We start from the raw sequence: 19,402 nt of genomic DNA on the forward strand, positions 1-19,402 counted from the left end.
TAGAAGAGTACCTCCCACATGGCAGTGAGGGATAGGTCCTAAGTCATCAGATGTTAATAATATCTGAGTCTTGTCTGTGCTTTGTGCCAGGCATTGTTTTAAGATCCTTACGTACATTTTAACTCATTTCGTACCAAAGACTTCCCCTTACATTATACATTAACTTGACTTAGGAATGGCTTCACATTAACTTTACTTTGAAATGCAAGCATTCCGGCACTTCAAGGTGCGTCCATGAGTGTGTTAAAGCCCATACCACGTTGACTGAGAAAGGAATTCAAAGCCTCACTTTTTATTTTTTTGCTTTACTTTCCCTCAAAAATGTAAGAGCGCAAGGAAGCATTTTTGCGTTCCCAGATCTCTTACACTGTGCAGGCTGGACGCAGCTGTCGCCAACCAGAACATTAGAATCCTGTCAGGGTGAAAGAACTGTAAGGGACAAGAGGCCAAACTCTTGTCTGTCCTTTCTTCTTCAAGGCTCCAAACCTCAACTCCCCCGCAGCATCTCTCTGCTGGAGAGACTACGACGGGGGTGGGGTTGCCCCAGCTTTCCCCGAGGGCAGTCTCCTATCCTCTAGCACCCCTATAAGAGGCTCGCTGGTGCACTGGGCTAACACGGTGTGTGCAAGCCTGCTTTTCCACCATGGGAACCCTGGATGGCCAGGGGCCGCGAAGCTCTCTGTGGGGGAGAGGAGCCGACCCCACCGTTGCTCTTGGGGGCCGTGCCTGCCAAGTATCGCGGGACTTGTGCACATCGCTGGAGCAGTAGCTCCAGGAGCAGCTGGAGCGCGCTCGGTGCACACCGCCCCAGCCCGGGGAGGAGCGGGAGCGGGGAGGGAGGAGGGCTGGGGGGTGCTGGTTACGTAAATGATACTAGCCCAGTGAGAGGCCTCCAGGCTGGGGCTACGGGAGGGGGAGGGACCGCGCGAGGAGGAGGGGCTGGGAGGGAGAGGGCTGGGGTGGGAGGGGGGCGGGGGCCGGGGGCGAAGTGACCAGGCGGCGGCGGCGGCAGCTCTGCTGAGGTGACAATGTGCTAGGAGCCCTCGCTCGGTCTCCTGTGCCTCCTCGGCCTCGGCGCCCGCTCTCGCGGCGCTCCCGGAGCCCTCTAGCCCGCCGCTGCGCTATGAGGGCGCCTCTCTGGGGCTGGCCCAGGCCGGAGCCGGCTTGCTCTGCTCCAGGGGAAGTGTGAAGAGAGAGGCGCGGGCGGGAGACGGGGCTGCGCGCGGCGTTCGCGGACCGGCGCGGGTTCCAGGTGAGCGCGGGCTCGGCGCACCCGGTGTTCGGCGCGGCCGGCGGGCGCCTGACGGGCTGGGTCAGAAGCAGAATCCCGTGCGTGGACTGCCGCTCCCTCTTCGCGGGATCCTTGGCCACGATAGCAGGTCTCCGTCTCTCTCTTGCTCCCCCTCTCTTCCTCGTAATTGTCTGGGGCGAGTCACCTCCGGGTGGCCAGGGTGCCCGGGTGGGTGCCGCAAAGTCCTGCAGCGAGTGTCGGTCGCCGCGTCCAGCGCCCCGGGCTGGACGGGGGTTAGGAGCGCCCGCGGACCCGGCGAGACTGCCTCCCGGAAGCTCGGAGCGTGCTAGCCGGCTGCTGCAGGTGCGGAGGGTGGATCGAGAGGCGCGGAACTTTCTGTCGCCACCCGCTCTCTACTCCCCCCTCTCCGCTACTCGCTTCAGATCCGGGGCGCTGGCCACCCTCTGCGCCCTGGTGGCGCTTGGCGGCGGGGGCAACTTTCTCCCCACCAGCTGCGGGCGGCCGGGGCTGGCTGTGCGCGACGCTCCTGTTAGGCTTCACACCGGGGACGCACTAGAGCTTGGGTATCTTCCTCGACGGTTGTCTTCCTTCCTTTCTGCCTCTCTCTTTCGGTGCCCCTCGACCTCATTCTCTCTGCGAGTCTCTGTCTCTGACTCAGTTTCTTTCTCTGACTTTCTCTCTGACTCTGGCTCCCCCTGCGACCTCCGGGTCTGTTTCTCTTCCATTCTTTTCCTGCTTGTATCTCTTGGGATGTCTCTCTATTCCTGTTACCCTGTCTCTTACGCTTGTCTCTCCGTCTTGGCGTGTTTTCTCTCTGCCTCTCGCTGCCTGTCTCCGTCTGCCTCCTTCGTCTCTCCTGCCTTGTTCTCCGGATCCCGAGGCGCCCCGGCCAGTCGAGCACGCCCCGGCCCACCTTCTGGGCACCTCCAGGTACAGAGATCTCCCTGCTCTGAGCCAGAGGGGATGCGGGGGTTGCCCTTGTGTGGGTTTGCATGGAGCACAGGGGCTGAATGAAGGGCTTAAGGGCCAGTCTCCCCTGCCCGGGTCCGAGGGCCCTGTGCGGCAGAGAGCCGGAGCGCACTGAGGCTACTGGCGGTGAAAGCGGCGTGCGTCCCTCCCCTCAACCCGTAAATTGACTAAGATCAGTTGAATTTCCTGGTAGAGAGTCTACACCTCCAGCCTTTACAGGTAGCCACATAAGAGACGGTAGGCAAACACAGAAAGCTTTGGCATCCAGGGAAAACTAACCTCGAAAGGGTGGGAGCTTTTGTGAGGCAAAGGTGTTGCTAGCGGAGGAGAGGAGCATTGGGGACTATCTGCCATAAACTGCCATAACACTCAATCCTTGAGCCGTTTCCTTGGGAGAGGTCGCGGTCACTCTTCCTAGGAACACAGCGTGGTGATTTTATTTGCAGGGTAAAGACACTTGTCTTCCCGAGACGCCTGAAATCTCGGGTTTTCTTTGGGCCACCAGATCTCTAGTTTTATATGAAGGCTGCCTTTGCTCAGGGTCGCTCCCCTCCCCGTGTGTGTGCGCGCACGCGTGTGTGTGTGTGTGTGTGTGTGTGTGTGTGCGCGCGTGTGTGTGCGCTCGCTTCCTTGCATTCATGCCCTCTAGTGTTAAAGAAACCAGCTTGTTTGAGAACACTGAAAAGTAAGGTCAACCTACTGGTGACATATTTTGGACCTTTCACCTTCTCAGGTCATTCTCCTTGCCTTCACTCAATCTTTCCTTTTTCCTCATCGTGACTTTTGCATTGCATTATTAATTTTTCCTTTTCCCTAATCTCTACAAACTCCTTCTCTCCTTCAGAATTAGAACCTTTATGTTGAAACCCTGTTTGAGTGATTTCACAAATGGATAGATTTGGAGAATCTTCATAGCCTAAGGCAGGCTTTGAACATGAGAAATGTGCATTTCTCTGCACTGTTTGCTACAAGCTGGGATTCCACATCTCTTCCTTATGCCCCTGCCCACCTTCAACTCCAATGAGGATTTTCTCTGGCTGCTCTTGCTTGTTTAAATAAATGCTTTTAATTCTCCGTTTGTGTGATGTTCATCCCATTTCAGGGCTTAAGCTGCTTGCTTAAGTAGAGGCACTGTGTCTGAGATCAGGTTTGGGGAGGAAGAAAAGAAAGCCTTTCCAAAGGAAGTACAGTGTTGCTGGTGTAGATTAATTCTGGATTCCAGAGTGCAGAGTGGGCCCGGATGCAGTTTCAGATACACAGACCTTAGCACAGTGTGGGAAAACTAGTAAATGCTTATTAAAAACTTGTTCCTTGAGTGATTAGCATGCAGCTAATTATAGGCTTTGATCACCCAGCTATGTGAATGAGCTTCATACAAGAAGTTGAATTATGCCTCTTTTTTTTTTCTTGTTTGTTTCATTTATTTAGTGTTTTATGAATGGGAATTGAGGACTACTAGTAGAAGCCATGTTGAAACCTGAGTGCCTTTTTGGCTCATTCACTTCTTGAATTTGCCTCTCTTTGCAAGTCTTTACCTTGGCTGAACAAGTCTTTACTTGTTCTTTAACAAGTCACTGCAGAATTGAAGAAATGATGTTAGAGACTCTGATAGGTGGCATCTCTTAATCTTCCTATGAGAAAGCAAACTGGAACATGACATCATTTGTTAGTGAATACTTTCTTGTGGTCTTTCACAAGTGAAAAGTTTTCTCTTTTAACATAAAGAGCAGATCTATCAGCTTGAAATATTTGGGTGCTATAAATTGATCTTTCAAACTGACTCACTTACCTTAAATAATTTATAGGCTTCCTTACTGCTTCAAATATATATGAGAGGTGTGATGCTACATACATATGAAAATTTGCCAAAGTACCTGGAAATATAGTGCCTCCTGATACAAGGTACTGGTAGGAATTCATAAGCTGCAGTATTGTTTTTTCTTTTTTTTTTCAGTGTTGTTTTTTTGATGATAGAGTAGTCACCTCTTTAAAAATTTGAGGATTTACTGTGAGTATTGTACAGGAGCGTGATCAAGGCAGTTTTGTTTTAAAAATGTTACTTACAGATGGCTTGATACTGTACCCAATGTTTTGCATTTAAAAAATAGCAAAGACACACTGAAGGTGGAAATTCTGCTGCTGGGTGAGATAGGTTCTGATTTCTTACTGATAATATTGAGACAAATTTAGCTTTTTAACTTCCTATGCATTAATTTTAAGTTAAACAGTTTTGTCAGAGTGAAATACAATGTTTCATTTTGCTTATAGATTTTTAGAAGTGGTGATGCTTGCTTGCTTTCTTTCTTTCTTTCTTTCTTTCTTTCTTTCTTTTGTTCATTCAGAGGTAGTAGTTCTGACAGGAACATTTCCATGTAATAGAGATTGTACAGCTTTTTAATCTTGGCATTTTAGGGAGAGGGTGAGAGAACAAGCAATAAATGAATATTTTTATTCTTTCTGGCTGGACAAATGAAGAGAATATTGGTGTTTTGGAATAACACCAAGTAAAAGTAAAGAATATTATTGAGAATAAAGCATGAATAAAGTCCACTATGGGAAACAAATAACAATGCCACATGTCTTTGATAAGTGTTCATTGTGCTTTATGAAAATGAACAATCTCTACAGTTTTGTCCTTTAACTATTGGTGTTATTAGACATCGTATTCTCAAGTGGCACCTCTTGCAATAAACAAGAAATTCTTGACTGTGACTTTTAATATATGACCTTCTTGGATTTAAATTGCTATCAGTAGTAGGAACATGTACACATCTTAAATCTAATGAGGCCTAACAGGATCACTACTTTGAAATCTGAGTGACCATATGGCTAATTATAAAAGAATTTTAACTGGTTTTTGGTTCTCAATTCTTCCTTCTGCTCTTGTCATCCGAATAAACACATGCGAAACGTTAAATCAAGACTAAGTATATGCATTCATATTGACTCTGACAATCTATTTCATGGCCTTTCTTAAAAAAAATTTTTTTTTCAACGTTTATTTATTTTTGGGACAGAGAGAGAGACAGAGCATGAATGGGGGAGGGGCAGAGAGAGAAGGAGACACAGAATTGGAAACAGGCTCCAGGCTCTGAGCCATCAGCCCAGAGCCTGACGCGGGGCTCGAACTCACGGACCGCGAGATCATGACCTGGCTGAAGTCGGATGCTTAACCGACTGCGCCACCCAGGCGCCCCTTCATGGCCTTTCTTAATATCACCCCCCACATCCTCGCACGGACACATACACACTAAGTATATGTTCAAACACATAAATCACATTTAAAGATCTGGTACTGTCTGCTTTGATAAACCTGTTGTCATTTTAACAGATTAAACTTCAATTTACAATTTCTATCTTAAATCACATTATTTAAGGATGTCTGCTATTCAGTTGAAGGCATGTGTGTTTTTAAAGAGTCCAGCTTTGTATTGTGAAATTTAATACTTAGAGAATTCAAATAACTTAGTGAAAATGAATGCACACATTATTTCAGTAGTAGTTGATCATCCATTCAGGGCATTATAAACAGTTACCTTTTAGAGCAAAATATAAATCAGGTAGACTTTATTCATTTGATACTTGTTTGTCCTGGATTCAGATTTAGACCTGTGTATATGCTTTCAATGTAGTATACCATAAAAATATTTTTTAATGTATCTTTGCTTGATTACCAAGAAGTAATTACAGGTGGCTAAAGAGACCTGTGTGATTAATGTATGTTCCAATTCCGTTGTAAATGAATTAGCTGAAATTCATTTTTAGATATGAGTTTTCTAATTTTATTTTATTTATGTCACTCAGGAACTATTTATTTAAGCTGAAATACGTAATTTTGAAAAATTTTGACTACAGATTATTAAGAGATTTCTGGGTCCTAACACCTAAAATGTTAGTTAAAATAAGGAGATGTGCCTTTCCTGTATGGGCCCAACTTCACTCAAGTGTGCACATATAATTATTGTCCTTATGAACTCTTGGGTTCTCTCTTAATGTTTACTCTACTATAATTTTCCACCGTTAACAAAAGACCTAAAGCAAGCTGCAAAATATCATTTGTTAAAAGTTGTTCCACATTATGGGGCACTTGAGTGGCTTAGTTGGTTAACCATCTGACTTCAGCTCAGGTCACGATCTCACTGTTTGGTTTGTGGGTTCAAGACCTGCGCCAGGCTCTGAGCTAACAGCTCAGAGCCTGGAGCCCGCTTCAAATGCTCTGTCTCCCTCTGTCTCTCTCTGCCCCTCCCTTGCTTGTGTGTTTGTGCACATGCGCTCTCTCTCTCAAAAATAAATAAACATTAAAATCTATCCCATTGAGAGGGATGGAGAGAAAATAGTGACTGTTACCACCCTAGATATGAACATATTTGTGATTGTATAATTAGTTATGTGAGAAAAGAGAAAAATAAAACACTGCCCATATTAAATACTCAGACTTCTTTGTATTTGTTTTTTTTTTTTTTTTTTTTTTTTTTTAGAACTGCTTACTGTTAAGATAGATGGGAACTGTCCAAGATATAGCATATCAGTGTTTTAACATGATGTGGAATTAATTAGGATTCTGTTGGATACATTAAACTACATTGATGTCACTTAAATCTTATTTAAGCTCTTGTAGAACATTATAGGAAGTGTGATTAAACTGCTAGTTGGCATTTTGGTGATCATAATACATGTGCTCAGTAGCCACTGTAAACAGAAAGCAGAATTTAAAGCAAAGCCTGAACATTCAAAATCATCCAAATTACACCTCAGAGATAGTAGTAAATGTCAATTTAATCTCTTGCCTAATATTAATTGCCTTGATATTATAAGTACAGGACCTCTTTTTTTGTTGTTGTTGTTAAAAAAATGGATTTTGACATATGGGGAGGATTGTGTTCTTGTAGATCAGAAGCATAATAACTGACTTAACTTCTTCTTCAGATTTTTATTATATAATTAGTTTCAGATGGAAAGGATGAGAGTTATATGACTATCAAGACCCCTATGCAATACTACCATTACTCTGATGAAAGAAAAATGGGAAAACATACTTGGGAAACAAATCTCTGGGGAGGTATAGCCATTTGATTTTATTTATGAGGGAGCTAAAAATGGTGAATTGAGTTACAAATTGAGAAAAGAGCTAAAATCTATTGGATACTTACTTTGTCCTTGTACTGTGGATACGTAAACATCTGATAGGTCTTGCCACATTTTATCCTCATAGCCACATGAGGAGTAAGTAGAATTACTGTCCCCATTGTATAAACAAGGACTCACTCACTCAAAAGCACACAGCTAATATGGTTTAGTGCCAAGGAGCCCATCAGTTCTTTTCTGTCTCTGAAGCCAGTGCACTAGTAGTTCTCAGTCTGACATTTTCACTGACTAATAAAATTTTTAAAAAATTGAGTGCCAGCCTCCATTGAACATTTTCTTTTGCATGGTAAGAATGGTTTTAAAAGTCTACTTATATCATCATCATCTTATAGAAGAGTGGGCATTTTAACACCAGCTAAGATGGCAGAACTGAATATCAAAATATAGTTCTTAAAAGAACTATATTTAGCTTCCTGTGCATTTTTCTACATTGCACTTAATTTTCAAATTTAATAAAGACTGATGAAAATTTTATCACAGTCTGGTAATTCATTTCACCATATTCTGTAGTTGATGCTTAGGAACCTTCTTAGTCTGAACCAGTATAATATCCTGTTTACCCCGTGCACCCTGTGTATACAGAGAACACAGGCCAGCATGGTAGTCATATCCATGACTTCATGAAACCTACATAGCACTTATAGCTAGCTATTCCATTCTCTTACTAGTCACTGGCCTGGGCAATAAAATTTGGACCCGGGAAAGATGCTAACAATCGCTCTAGCCTCAGTTTACAGTGTCAATGTTTGTTGAAAGGATTAGAGAATTGGGGGTGACTTGTTCCTTCGTGGTATTTAACTGCAAATCACTGTCACTTAGCTAGTGCCAATCTGTGTCCTGGGACAAGGAATGAATGAATGCCTGGCAGAAATAAGGGAACATGTGTCAAGAATTTACTCCTCTGTCTTTCCCCACTAACCAATGTGTTCTAGCCTTAGGGATCATTTTGTTCCTTTTTTACTTCTTTGGTGGCCTTGGTGAGGACAAAGAAGTTTTGTTTTAGGTAATAAAGAGAAATCCAAAGCTAAACTAACTGCTTTTGTAAAACTGACTGATGCTGTTAAATGGCAAGTTTCTTTGGGCAGTGACTATTGTGGCCACCAGAGAGAAAAAAAATGATGGTGGGGGTATGTGAAATGTACCTAAATTGTCCTTGTTAACAAACCAGTCTTTACATTGAAATAACTAACGAAGTTTTTGTGTGTGTGTTTGTTTTAATATAGATTGTCAGATCCCACTCATACAGATTCTCATTTGTCTCTGATGAGTTTATGGAATTTATTTTTTTAAATACTTTTCCAGATGATTCTGATATACAGTGATGTTTTAGACAACTGATCTAACTCATCATTTTTCAGGTTAACTTATTAATTTTTATTTATTTAAAGAAGAAAGAAGTTACTTTGTTCTGGACATTATCCTAAGTGTTACATATATTAATTCATTTCATCATAACAACCCTCCAAGGTGGGTTTTATTGTACATCCATTTTACAGACAAGGAAATTGAGATACAGAAAGGTTAAGTAAGTTGTCCCAGACTAAGCTGGTAAGTGACAGGACAAGGACTATGCTATTTTGATGAAATTATTAATAAAACAACTTGCTTTATGTCACAAAGTTTGAAATAGCTGAATTGAAAACGGAGCCCAGATTCCTATGTCTTGTTTCTTATTTGAGTAAGTTTTACCTTTAAAAATGAAGGAAGAAAACCTGACCAACAAGGTGGATTTTTAGGCCTGGAGACAAAATGTTTGCCTTTTAGAAGTCATGGCACTGGATTAAAAAAGACAATTATGAAGAAGACAATGGATATGGAAAAATTGGAGTAGATTTCTTCCAAGCACATTGTTGTTTCTACTTAGATACGCACTGCTCCCTCCTGCCCTCCCCGCCCAAATAAGAAGAAACTAACACATAGTGATGCAGGCAGAAAGAAAAAAAAATTAAATCTATAACTGAATAAGATTTCTCTACATAGACTTCAATTCATAACTGAGATCTATATCTGTAACTAATCTAATAAATAGTTTATTTTCCTGTGATACTGCTAATAATTGTTTAAATTACATTAAGAAATGTTCATATTTATGAAAGCACTGGGGAAGTCCTGCTGAAATTTCTGGATTTTCCCCATGTGTTTTAAGTTTTTTTTGGGATAGAATATTTGCTAATTTGTGATCACTAGTAATCTACAAAACTGATGTATTAATCTTTGATATGATACATTTTCTCCTTGCAAGCTTTGGTTGATTTTCAGCAACTTTCTCTTGCTTACTATTTTTGTTTAATGCATTAAGACAATGTTTTAATGATTTTTCTTTAGTCTTTAAAAAAAGTAAATATTTTAGGCTGACTGAAAGTTGATTAGATTATGTAAATTATTTCAATTATATACCTTCAATAATGAGTCACTCCACCTTCCTGGATTTTTTTTAAGGTTTATTTTTTTATTTTGAGAGAGAGAGAGAGTGCGAGTGTGCAGGGGAGGGGCAGAGAAAGAGAGAGAATCCCAAGTAGGCTCTGCACTGACAGTGCAGGAGCTTGAACTTGGGGCTTGAACTCACGAACTGTGACATCATGACCTGAGCCAAAATCAAGAGTTGGACACTTAACAACTGAGCCACCCAGGCGCCCCTGTTTTTTTTTTTTTTTTTTTTAATGTTTATTTTGGGAGGGACTGGGAGGGACAGAGAGAGACATCCCAAGTAGGCTCTGTGCTGTTAGTGCTGGCAGAGCCCAATGTGGGGCTTGATCTCACAAACTGAACTGTGAGATCATGATCTGAGACTAAATCAAGAGTCTAGTTCACTGACTGAGCCACCCAGGCTCCCCAGCCTGTTTTTTTGTTTTTTTTTTTAAACTAAAGATCTGCACTTAAAACAATGCTGTTTTCAGAGTCTATAAATGAAATGAAGGATTTATGGGATTACTAACGAACCCAGTATCAAAATTCAGTACAGTTTTTTTTTTTCCCTTTTTCTTGCAGGAATTCCACCTCTTTTTTTCTGAATCCTCAAGCCTCAATAATCTTTGATTATCTTGATAGTTCAGTCTCAAATGGGACTAAATGTCATTTGTCCTAAAAAATGTTAGAAGCCACACTGTCCCTGATCGTGGTTCAGATGTTACTCATCTCTTCTAGGTTGTCACTGTGCCTTTGTATTTTCTTAAGTAAATAATGTGTTTATTATTTCTCAATACCCTTTTTCTTTTCCCTGTCTTTCCCTTGTTCCTTTGTTCCCTTTCTTCTTCATGGTACGCTCTACTTTAAACGGTCTTTCTTCTATGGCTTAGTAAATCCACTTGTAGCAGGACTAGATTATTACTGCTCTTGAATAGTAAATAAAAAAAAAGAGCTTCTGTTCATTTCATCAGTTAGTTCTGAGTAGGTAAGAGACAGACGCGCTAGCTTCTGCATCTGGGTCATTTAGCAGGAGGCTGGGGATGCTAAATTCACATCTCATTACCTCTGTCTACTTTTAGAATTGTGTGCCTGGGCCCTGTGGTCAGTTGGCAGTTGGCCGTTGGCCGGCCCAGGGCTCAGAGGGAATGCTGTGTTATTTGAGGGGATGCCAACTTCAGTTGCCACATGGCTTTCTCGTTTCTTGGTCAGATTTTCCTCATACATCCTCATATGTGTGTTTTCTTACTAACTCTAGGCTATTGACTTCATGTCAAAAATTTTTTATATTAATGGATAGATTGTGATGAACAATTTTAATAATTTATATTCTATGGCTCCCACTCCCCAACTTTGGGTAGTAGTTCCCCTATCTGATAAACCTAGAGCAGACATTTTGTCACGGATTTTTTAAGAGTTTTATTGTTGTGCACTAAGTTGAGATGAATCGTAGGTAATTGGATGGTGCAGCTGAATTAACACATTGAATTGCTAGTTATGAGACACTTCATTTGCCGTTGCAGATGACAATAGGCCCATTTTGCTTCTACAATGCACAAATTCTTATTATCTATATAGAATTCTAATTCGAATGGGATAACACGTATGCATCATTTCCATTCCTTTTGTAAGGAAAAATAACCTTCACAAATGTAATATACTTGCAACTATCTCATTAAATACTTTTGAACTTTAATAAATCTCTTTTTTTTGAGAATGTTAATTCTCATTCTCCACAAAAAGGACAGAGTATAAGGCATTTCAAAAACATGAAATCAGTAGTATTGCTGGGTACCATAAGACCTGTGCAGATGTACAGTTTGCATTCATTTCAACAGAGCACCTTGTTTGAATCACTCAAGACAGCATTGTTGCTATCATGACTCTGGTGATATTCAGTAGTCTAATAGTTTTGTTTGTTCCTGGGTTTTATTCATTTTAGATGTTTTAAGGGTAGTTTCTCTAGGTCAGTGGAATTGCTTTTCAACAAGTGATTATCCATTTGAGGAGGAAGAATGGAGACATGTCTTTATTTGTTATACATCCTCTTGAAACCTCATTAATTTAAACGTTAAAGGATCAAAAAGATATCAGACTGTTAAAAATTGGATAGAGTAAAGCAAGGCAGAGGAAACTGACTAAGATATAGGAAAGGGGCCTGAAGTTGAAGAGGGAGACACTGTGCCCTGAACAGTCCCCCCAAGGCTTGAGTTCCATGCCAAGAAAAAAAGAGAGCAGAGGTGAGACACTGAGTCTGAAACAAAATAATTAATCAACATGTATAGTTGGAATAACCAACCTTCTACTTACCAATTCTACTTCTTAGGCAAATGTCCCTATAGCACATTTTTCTCATCACCCCTCTCACTACACTCCTTAGTACAAACTAATGAAATTGCTTACATGGCTGAGGGACAATAAGGGCAACTAGGGACACATCCTAGAACCATAGGATAAAGTCCCTTTTATTTTGACACTTAGACTCTACAAGCCTAAATGATCAGCAAGTTGCTTATCCTAAAACAAAATCTTCTAACCAAGAAGACCCACTCAAATACAGAAGACTCAGTATTTTCTGTTCCCTCATTCTTTTTTTTTTTTAATTTTTACTGTTTATTTGAGAGAGAGAGAGAGAGAGAGAGAAAGAAAGAAAGGAAGGAAGGAAGGAAGGAAGGAAGGAAGGAAGGAAGGAAGGAAGGAAGGGAGGGAGGGAGGAAGGGGCAGAGAGAGACAAAGACACAGAATCCGAAGCAGGCTCCAGGCTCTGAGCTGTCAGCACAGAGCTGGATACAGGGTTTGAACCCATGAGTGGTGAGATCATGACCTGAGCCAGAGTTGGACACTCAACTGACTGAGCCACCCAGGAGCCCTGTTCATTCTTAAATATAAAGTAGCAACCATGGATTACCAGACATTTAAAATATAATGTAAGAAAAAAAATACTAAGAAAAGTCTGCAACATGAAAAGAGACCAAGATAATTGAAAAACCACTAACAGTAAAATGACCTTGTAGGGAACAGATAATTAAAAGATCATAAGAAAGGCAAAAATGTTAAAATCCTTGAAGAGATGGAAGAAAATACTTATAAAACAAGGATGATATGGAAGAGACACAATAAATGAAGAAACATTATGGAAATTAAAGATTTTCAAAATAATAGTTTAAGAGACATTTTATAATTTCTGATAAAGAAAATAACAGTGCAAACAAAAAGAAAAAAAAAAGAAACACATAAGAATCATGGTGAACATCCCTGAAGTGTGACTTTTTACTACTTAGAGTTCTGTAAGAAAACTAAAAATATAGTTAGAACAAATATTAAAGAATTAATATGAGACTTCCACAAGATGGGGGCATAGTAGAACACTGAACTCACTTCCTTCCGTGGACACACCAAATCTTCAGTTACATATGAATACCATTTCCCTCTGAAAAGATTCTGAAAACTAGATGAACTTCTCTAAATCAGAGGATAAAAAAACCACATTGGGAAGGGTAGGAGAGGCAGAGACACGGTCTTTCACAAAATCGGCGCCCTAGCCTGGCCACACACGATAGGGAGGGATCTTACTCATGCAGCACTTCTGGAGGAGCAAAGCCTTGATGTCTCACATCAGGCACCCCAGCTTCCCATGGTCCACACCAGAGGCGCAAGGCCCCAAAATGTGAGTTGGGCTGATGCCCAAGAGACCCAAAATACCAAGGAAACTGAAATTTCCCTGTTCAATGGCTCACGTATAGTCTCCCTCACCTCAGACCCAGGGGGAAAAAAACAACTGAAAAGCACCTAGACTACATGTGAAGGAGATTTATTTGCTGACCTGAAAGCATCTGCTGGAGGGACAGAGGACAGCTGAAACTCTCCCCAGACTAGAGGCGCTGGCAAATGTTCTGCACTTTCCACCTACCCTGCCATCAGGTGGGTGAGCTCATACATGGTGCCCTCCCACTGCCTCTCTAGGACAGTCATGGGCTAGCAGTCATGGCACTATCCTGCTGCTGTGTGAAGTCAGTGGGAGTGGTTGTAGAATTTCCCTGCTCCCTGGCTGGGGCAGGTGAGTGTGAATTGTTGTGGGATTCTCCTGCTCACTAACTGAAGTTAGTGAGCTGAGCCGTTGTGATATTTTCTTGCTCCCTGGCTGAGGCTGGCAAGTGTGAGTGGTCATGGCATTCTTCCACTCCCAGCCTGAAGCCGGTGGGGTACAGATAAAGCCCTCTCCCATCATATTTTCAAAGCCCACGGGCATGCATACATACATTTTCTAGCTGTCTTTTTGAAGTTAGCAACCATGACCTACTCCCTACCCTCTCCAGATGCTCCTAAAGCCAGCAGATGCATACAGTCTATAAAGGGGGAGACGCTAGTGGCCAATGGGACCGGCATTCCTGAGCTCCTTGGGAATGCAACACTTGGAAAGCCAGTTCTTGGCAGGCAGCCACCTTCAGGGCACTGCACAGACAACAGACCAAAACACAAACCCAGTCTTCCTGTGAAAAAGGCCTCTCAGCCTGGAGCTTCAATCAGAGGGAAACGACTCAGACTTCATGCACGTCTATAGATTAAGAAGGCACTCCCTTGGGATGTAAACAGGGAAACACCATCCTTGCATTCCCTCTGGAAGGCGTGACAAGGCCTTCCAGAAAAGAACTTATAAACTCATCTGGAGCCCTGATTTTTGGAATTGTCACCCAGGGACACCTCCAGATCTCCTGGCCTAGAGACCACCAGGGATTATGATTTTGGCCCCGCAGGGCTATATGTATTTGTATACTTCAAAAGCTGCTGTGTGAGGGTCTGACTTTCCACTCAATCTGAAACTAGGTGCTAAATGAGATTCCTTCCTTTGGACCACTGACAGCTCTAGCCACACCCTCACAAATGGGGGAATATGAAGAATAAATCAGGCAAATTTAGATGGTCAAGGATTTGAGAGACAAGCAAAAGCTAGGGCAAGGTTGAATGAGAAGTTTCATCACCTCCACAAGGCCACTCCTTTAAGACAGAGAGGTAGCTGTTTCACCTCATACATATAAAAAGAGAGTCAAGGAAAATGAGGAAACAGAGAAATATGTTCCAAACAAAACAATAAGGGAAAACTTCAGAAAAAGATCTTAATGATATGGAGATAAGTAATTTACCTGATAAAGAATTCAAATTAGGTGCGCCTGAGTGGCTCAGTCAGTTAACTGTCCCAACTTCAGCTTAGGTCACGATCTCACAGTTCGTGAGTTTGAGCCCCATGTCAGGATCTGGGCTGACACCTCAGAGTCTGGAGCCCACTTCGGATTCTGTGTCTCCCTCTGTCTACCCCTCCGCTGCTTGCACTCTGTCTCTCGCATTGTCTTAAAAATAAATAAAACATTAAAAAAAAAAGAATTCAAATTAATGATCATATAGATGCTTACTCAGCTCTGGAGAAGAATGGATGAACAAAGAACATCAACAAGAAGGTAGAAAATACAAGATAGTACCAAATAAAAGTCACAGAGCTGAAGAATACAGTAACTGAACTAAAAAATATACTAGATGCATTCAGTCGCAGACTGGTAAAGCAGAACAAATCAATGAACTGGAAGTAAAGATAATAGAACTCACCCAGACAAAGCAGCAAAAAGAAAAAAAAAAAAAAAAAGGAAAAGAAAGATAACTTATGGACCTGTGGGACAACAGCAAGTGGAATAGCATTTGCTTTTTAGGGGTCCCAGAAGTAGAAGAGACAAAGGAGTAGTAAACTTATTGGAAAATAATGGTTGAAAACTTCCCTAATCTAGGCAAGGAAAGAGATATCCAGGTTCAAGAAGCCCAGAGAATTCCAAATAAAATCCAAAGAGATCCACACTAAGGTACATTGTGAAGACATCAAAAGTTAAAGAGAGAATATTAACAGCACCAAGAATTAAACAACTTATTACATACAAGGGAACCCCCATAGGAGTATCAACAGATTTCTCAACAGAAATTCTGTAAGCCAGAAGGGAGTAGCATGACATATTCAAAGTCCTGAAGGAAAACAACAGCAACAAAAAAAAAAAACAAAAAAAACTTCCAACCAAGAATATTCTATTTGGCAAGATTATCATTCAGAACTGAAGGAGAGCTAAAGAGTTCTCCAGAGGAGCAAAAGTCACAGAAGTTCATCACTGCTAAATCAACAGATTTAAGCTGAAAACAGATGGCACTAATTAACAATAAGAAAACATACGAAAGTAAAAATCTCACTGGAAAATATAAATATATATGAAAGGTAGTGGATCAAATACTTTTACAAAACTGGTATGAATGTTAAAAGAAAAAAAATAATAAAATTAACTAAAGCCACAATAATTAGTTAAGGGATACGTAAAATACAAAGATGTAAAGTGTAATATCAAAACATAAAATGTGCAGGGGGAGTAAAAATGTAGCTTTGGAATGTGTTTAAATTTCAGTTGACATTAAATTAAAATAGACTATTATTTACAGAAGGTGATATATGTTAACCCATTGGTAACCACAAAACAAGAACTTATAGTAAATACACAAAAGAAAATGCAAAAGGAAAACTAAACATAAGCTAAGGAATCATCAAGCCACAAAAGAAGAGAGAAAAAGAGACTAAATTACCCAATTAAAAGACAGAATAATTAAAAAAAAACAACAAGAAACAAACAAAAACAACACCAGTCTACATGCTGCTTAGAAGAGACTCACCTCAGAAGTAAATACACACAAAGACTGAAAGTGAAGGGAACAGAAAGATATTCCCTGAAAATGGAAACAAAAAGAAACCCTTATCAGATAAATTAGACTTAAAACATTCTATAATAAAAGACAAAGGGGGCATTGCATAATGATAAAGAGGTTAATCCAGCAAGAAGATATATTTTTGGAAACATAACAGTCTTCCAAGAATGAAACTTGAGAAAATAGAAAATCTGAATAGACAAATCACTAATAAGAAGATTTTGAATAGTAATGAAAACCTCCCAAATATGAAAAATCCAAGACCAGACTGCCTCAGTGGTGAATTCTACCATTCAGAGACTTAGTATCTATCCTTCTCAAACTCTTCCAAGTAACTCAAGAGAAAGGAAAGCTTCCAAACTCATTTTACCAGGCCAACATTACCCTGATACCAAAACCAGACAAGGACATCATAAAAAAAGAAAATTAAAGGCCAATATTCCTGATGAGCATAGATGCAAAAATCCTCAATGAAATATTAGGAAGTCAAATTCAGCAATACATTAAAATTATCATATCCCATGATCAAATAGGATGTATTTCAGGTATGCAAGGATGGCTCAACATCCACAGTCCATCAAAATGATACACCATGTTAACAAAATGAAAGCAAAATACTATACAATCATCTCAACAGATGCAGAAAAAACATTTGATAAATCTCAGGATTCATTTATGATAGAGACTCTCAACAAAGTGAGTCTAGAGGGAACATTTCTCAACATAATAAAGGATGTATATGACAAACCCACAGCTAATATCATACTCAACTATGGAAATCTGAAAGCTCTTCCTTTAAGGTCAGGAACAAGACACTTTTATTCAACATGGTAGTGAAAACCCTAGCCAGAGAAATTAGGCAACAAAAAGAAGTAAGATGCATCCAAGTTGGAAAGGAATTTGTCAAACTGTTACTATTTGTAGATGATATGGTATTATATATGGAAAATCCTAAAGGCTCCACCTAAAATAGCCGTTTAGAGCTAATAAATTAATTCAGTAGAGTTTCAGGAATGAAAATCAGTATACAAAAATCTGTTATGTACACTAATCACGAACTATCAGAATGAGAAATCAGGAAAACAATCCCTCTTACACTCATTGGTAACAGATTGGTGGTTGCCAGAGGAGAGGGGGATTGAGGAAGTCAAATGGGTGCAGGAGGTCAAGAAAGTACAAACTTCCAGTTAGAAAGAACAAATTGCCTTGGAGTAAATTCAATGAAGGAGGTGCATGAAAAGTATGTAAGTATAAAAGAAACTGAAGAACACACAAATAAATGGAAAGGTATTCTGTGCTGACATATTAGAAGAATTGCTATTAAATTAATGTTAAAATGACCATACTACCAAAAGCAATATAGATTTAATGCAATCCCTATCAAAATGCAATGGCTTTTTTTTTGAAACTTGAACAAATAATTCCAAAACCTATATAGAAGCACAGAAAATTCTGACTGGCCAAAAACAATCTTGATAAAGAGAAAAAGAGCCAGAGGTATCATACTCCCTGATTTCAAAATATTCTATAAAGCTGTGTAATCAAAATAGCATGATGCTAGCTTAAAAACATACACACAGATCAGTGGAACAGAATAGAAAATCTAGAAATAAATCCGCCTATTTTTGGTCAATTAATTTTTGATAAAATGGATAAGAATATACAGTAGGGATAGCACACTCTTTTTAATAAATGATGTTGGGAAAACTGGACAGATATATGCATTAGAATGAAACTGGATTACTATCTTTTTTTTTTTTTTTTTTAAAGTAGGCTTCAAGCCCAGTGCAGAACCTGATGTAGGGCTTAAACTTATAACCCTGAGATCAAGACCTGAGCTGAAATCAAGAGTTAGATGATTAACCAGCTGAGCCACACAGGTGCCTCATTATCTTATACCATGTACAAAAATAAACTCAAAACGGATCAAAGTCTTTAATATAAGACCTGAAGCCATAAAACTTGAGGAAGAAAATATGGACAATAAGCTTCTTGACATTGGCTTTAGAAATCTCTTTTTGGATCTGACTCCAAAGGCAAGGGAAACGAATGCAAAAATAAACATATGGGACTATATCAAACTAAAAAGCTTCTGCACAGTTAAGGAAAGAACCTACAAAACCAAAAGGCAACTTACTGAGTGGGAGAAGATATTTGGAAATCCTATATCTGGTAAGGAGCTAATATTTAAAAAATATAAAGAATTTAAAACTCAATAACAAAAACAATCTGATTTAAAAATTGGTAGAGGATTGGGGCACCTGGGTGGCTCAGTCAGTTAAGCGTCCGACTTCGGCTCAGGTCATGATCTCACGGTCCGTGAGTTCGAGCCCCACGTCGGCTCTGTGCTGACAGCTCAGAGCCTGGAGACTGCTTCAGATTCTGTGCCTCCCTCTCTTTCTGACCCTCCCCCGCTCATGCTCTGTCTCTGTCTCAAAAATAAGTAAACATTAAAAAAAAAAATTAAAAATTGGCAGAGGATCTGAATAGCCATTTTTCCGAAGAAGATGACTGCAAGCATATGGAAAGATGCTTGACATCGCTATTCATGAGGGAAATGCAAATCAGAATCATACGGAGATATCATCTTACACCTATCAGAGTGGCTATTCTCAAAAGGATAAGAAATATCAAATGTTGGTGAGAATGTGGAGAAAAGGGAACACTTGTGCACTGTTGGTGGGCAAGTAAATTGTGCAGCTACTATGGAAAGCAATATAGAGGATTTCAAAATATTAAAAATAGAAATGCCATTTGATCTAGCAATTCCACTCCCAGGTATTTATCCAAAGGAAAAAAAAAAAAAAAAAAACACTAATTTGAAAAGATACATGCACTGCTATTTTTATTGCTGTATAATTTACGATAGCCTAAATATGGATGTGGAAACAGTCTAAGTGACTATTG

At 40.3% G+C, this 19,402-nt stretch overlaps 1 protein-coding gene across 5 annotated transcripts in view; it reads left to right on the top strand.

Annotated features, from left to right (window-relative positions):
• The first annotated feature begins 994 nt into the window (after positions 1 to 994).
• The window catches only part of GALNT13 (polypeptide N-acetylgalactosaminyltransferase 13), a 554,292-nt gene continuing 535,884 nt past the window's right edge, over positions 995 to 19,402 (top strand). For 2 of the 5 annotated variants that reach the window (XM_086718630.1, XM_086718631.1), the window contains exon 1: positions 997 to 1,379. The gene's annotated coding sequence lies outside the window, so the exon portion shown is untranslated. Of the gene's footprint in view, positions 1,380 to 19,402 lie in introns of all 5 variants that reach the window. The other 3 variants (XM_086718628.1, XM_086718629.1, XM_086718632.1) reach the window with 3 other exon arrangements.

This window comes from Puma concolor, chromosome C1 (genome assembly GCF_028749965.1).
Source record: "Puma concolor isolate L17-30 chromosome C1, mPumCon1.1.hap2, whole genome shotgun sequence".
In the NCBI taxonomy this organism is placed as follows: Eukaryota; Metazoa; Chordata; class Mammalia; order Carnivora; family Felidae; genus Puma; species Puma concolor.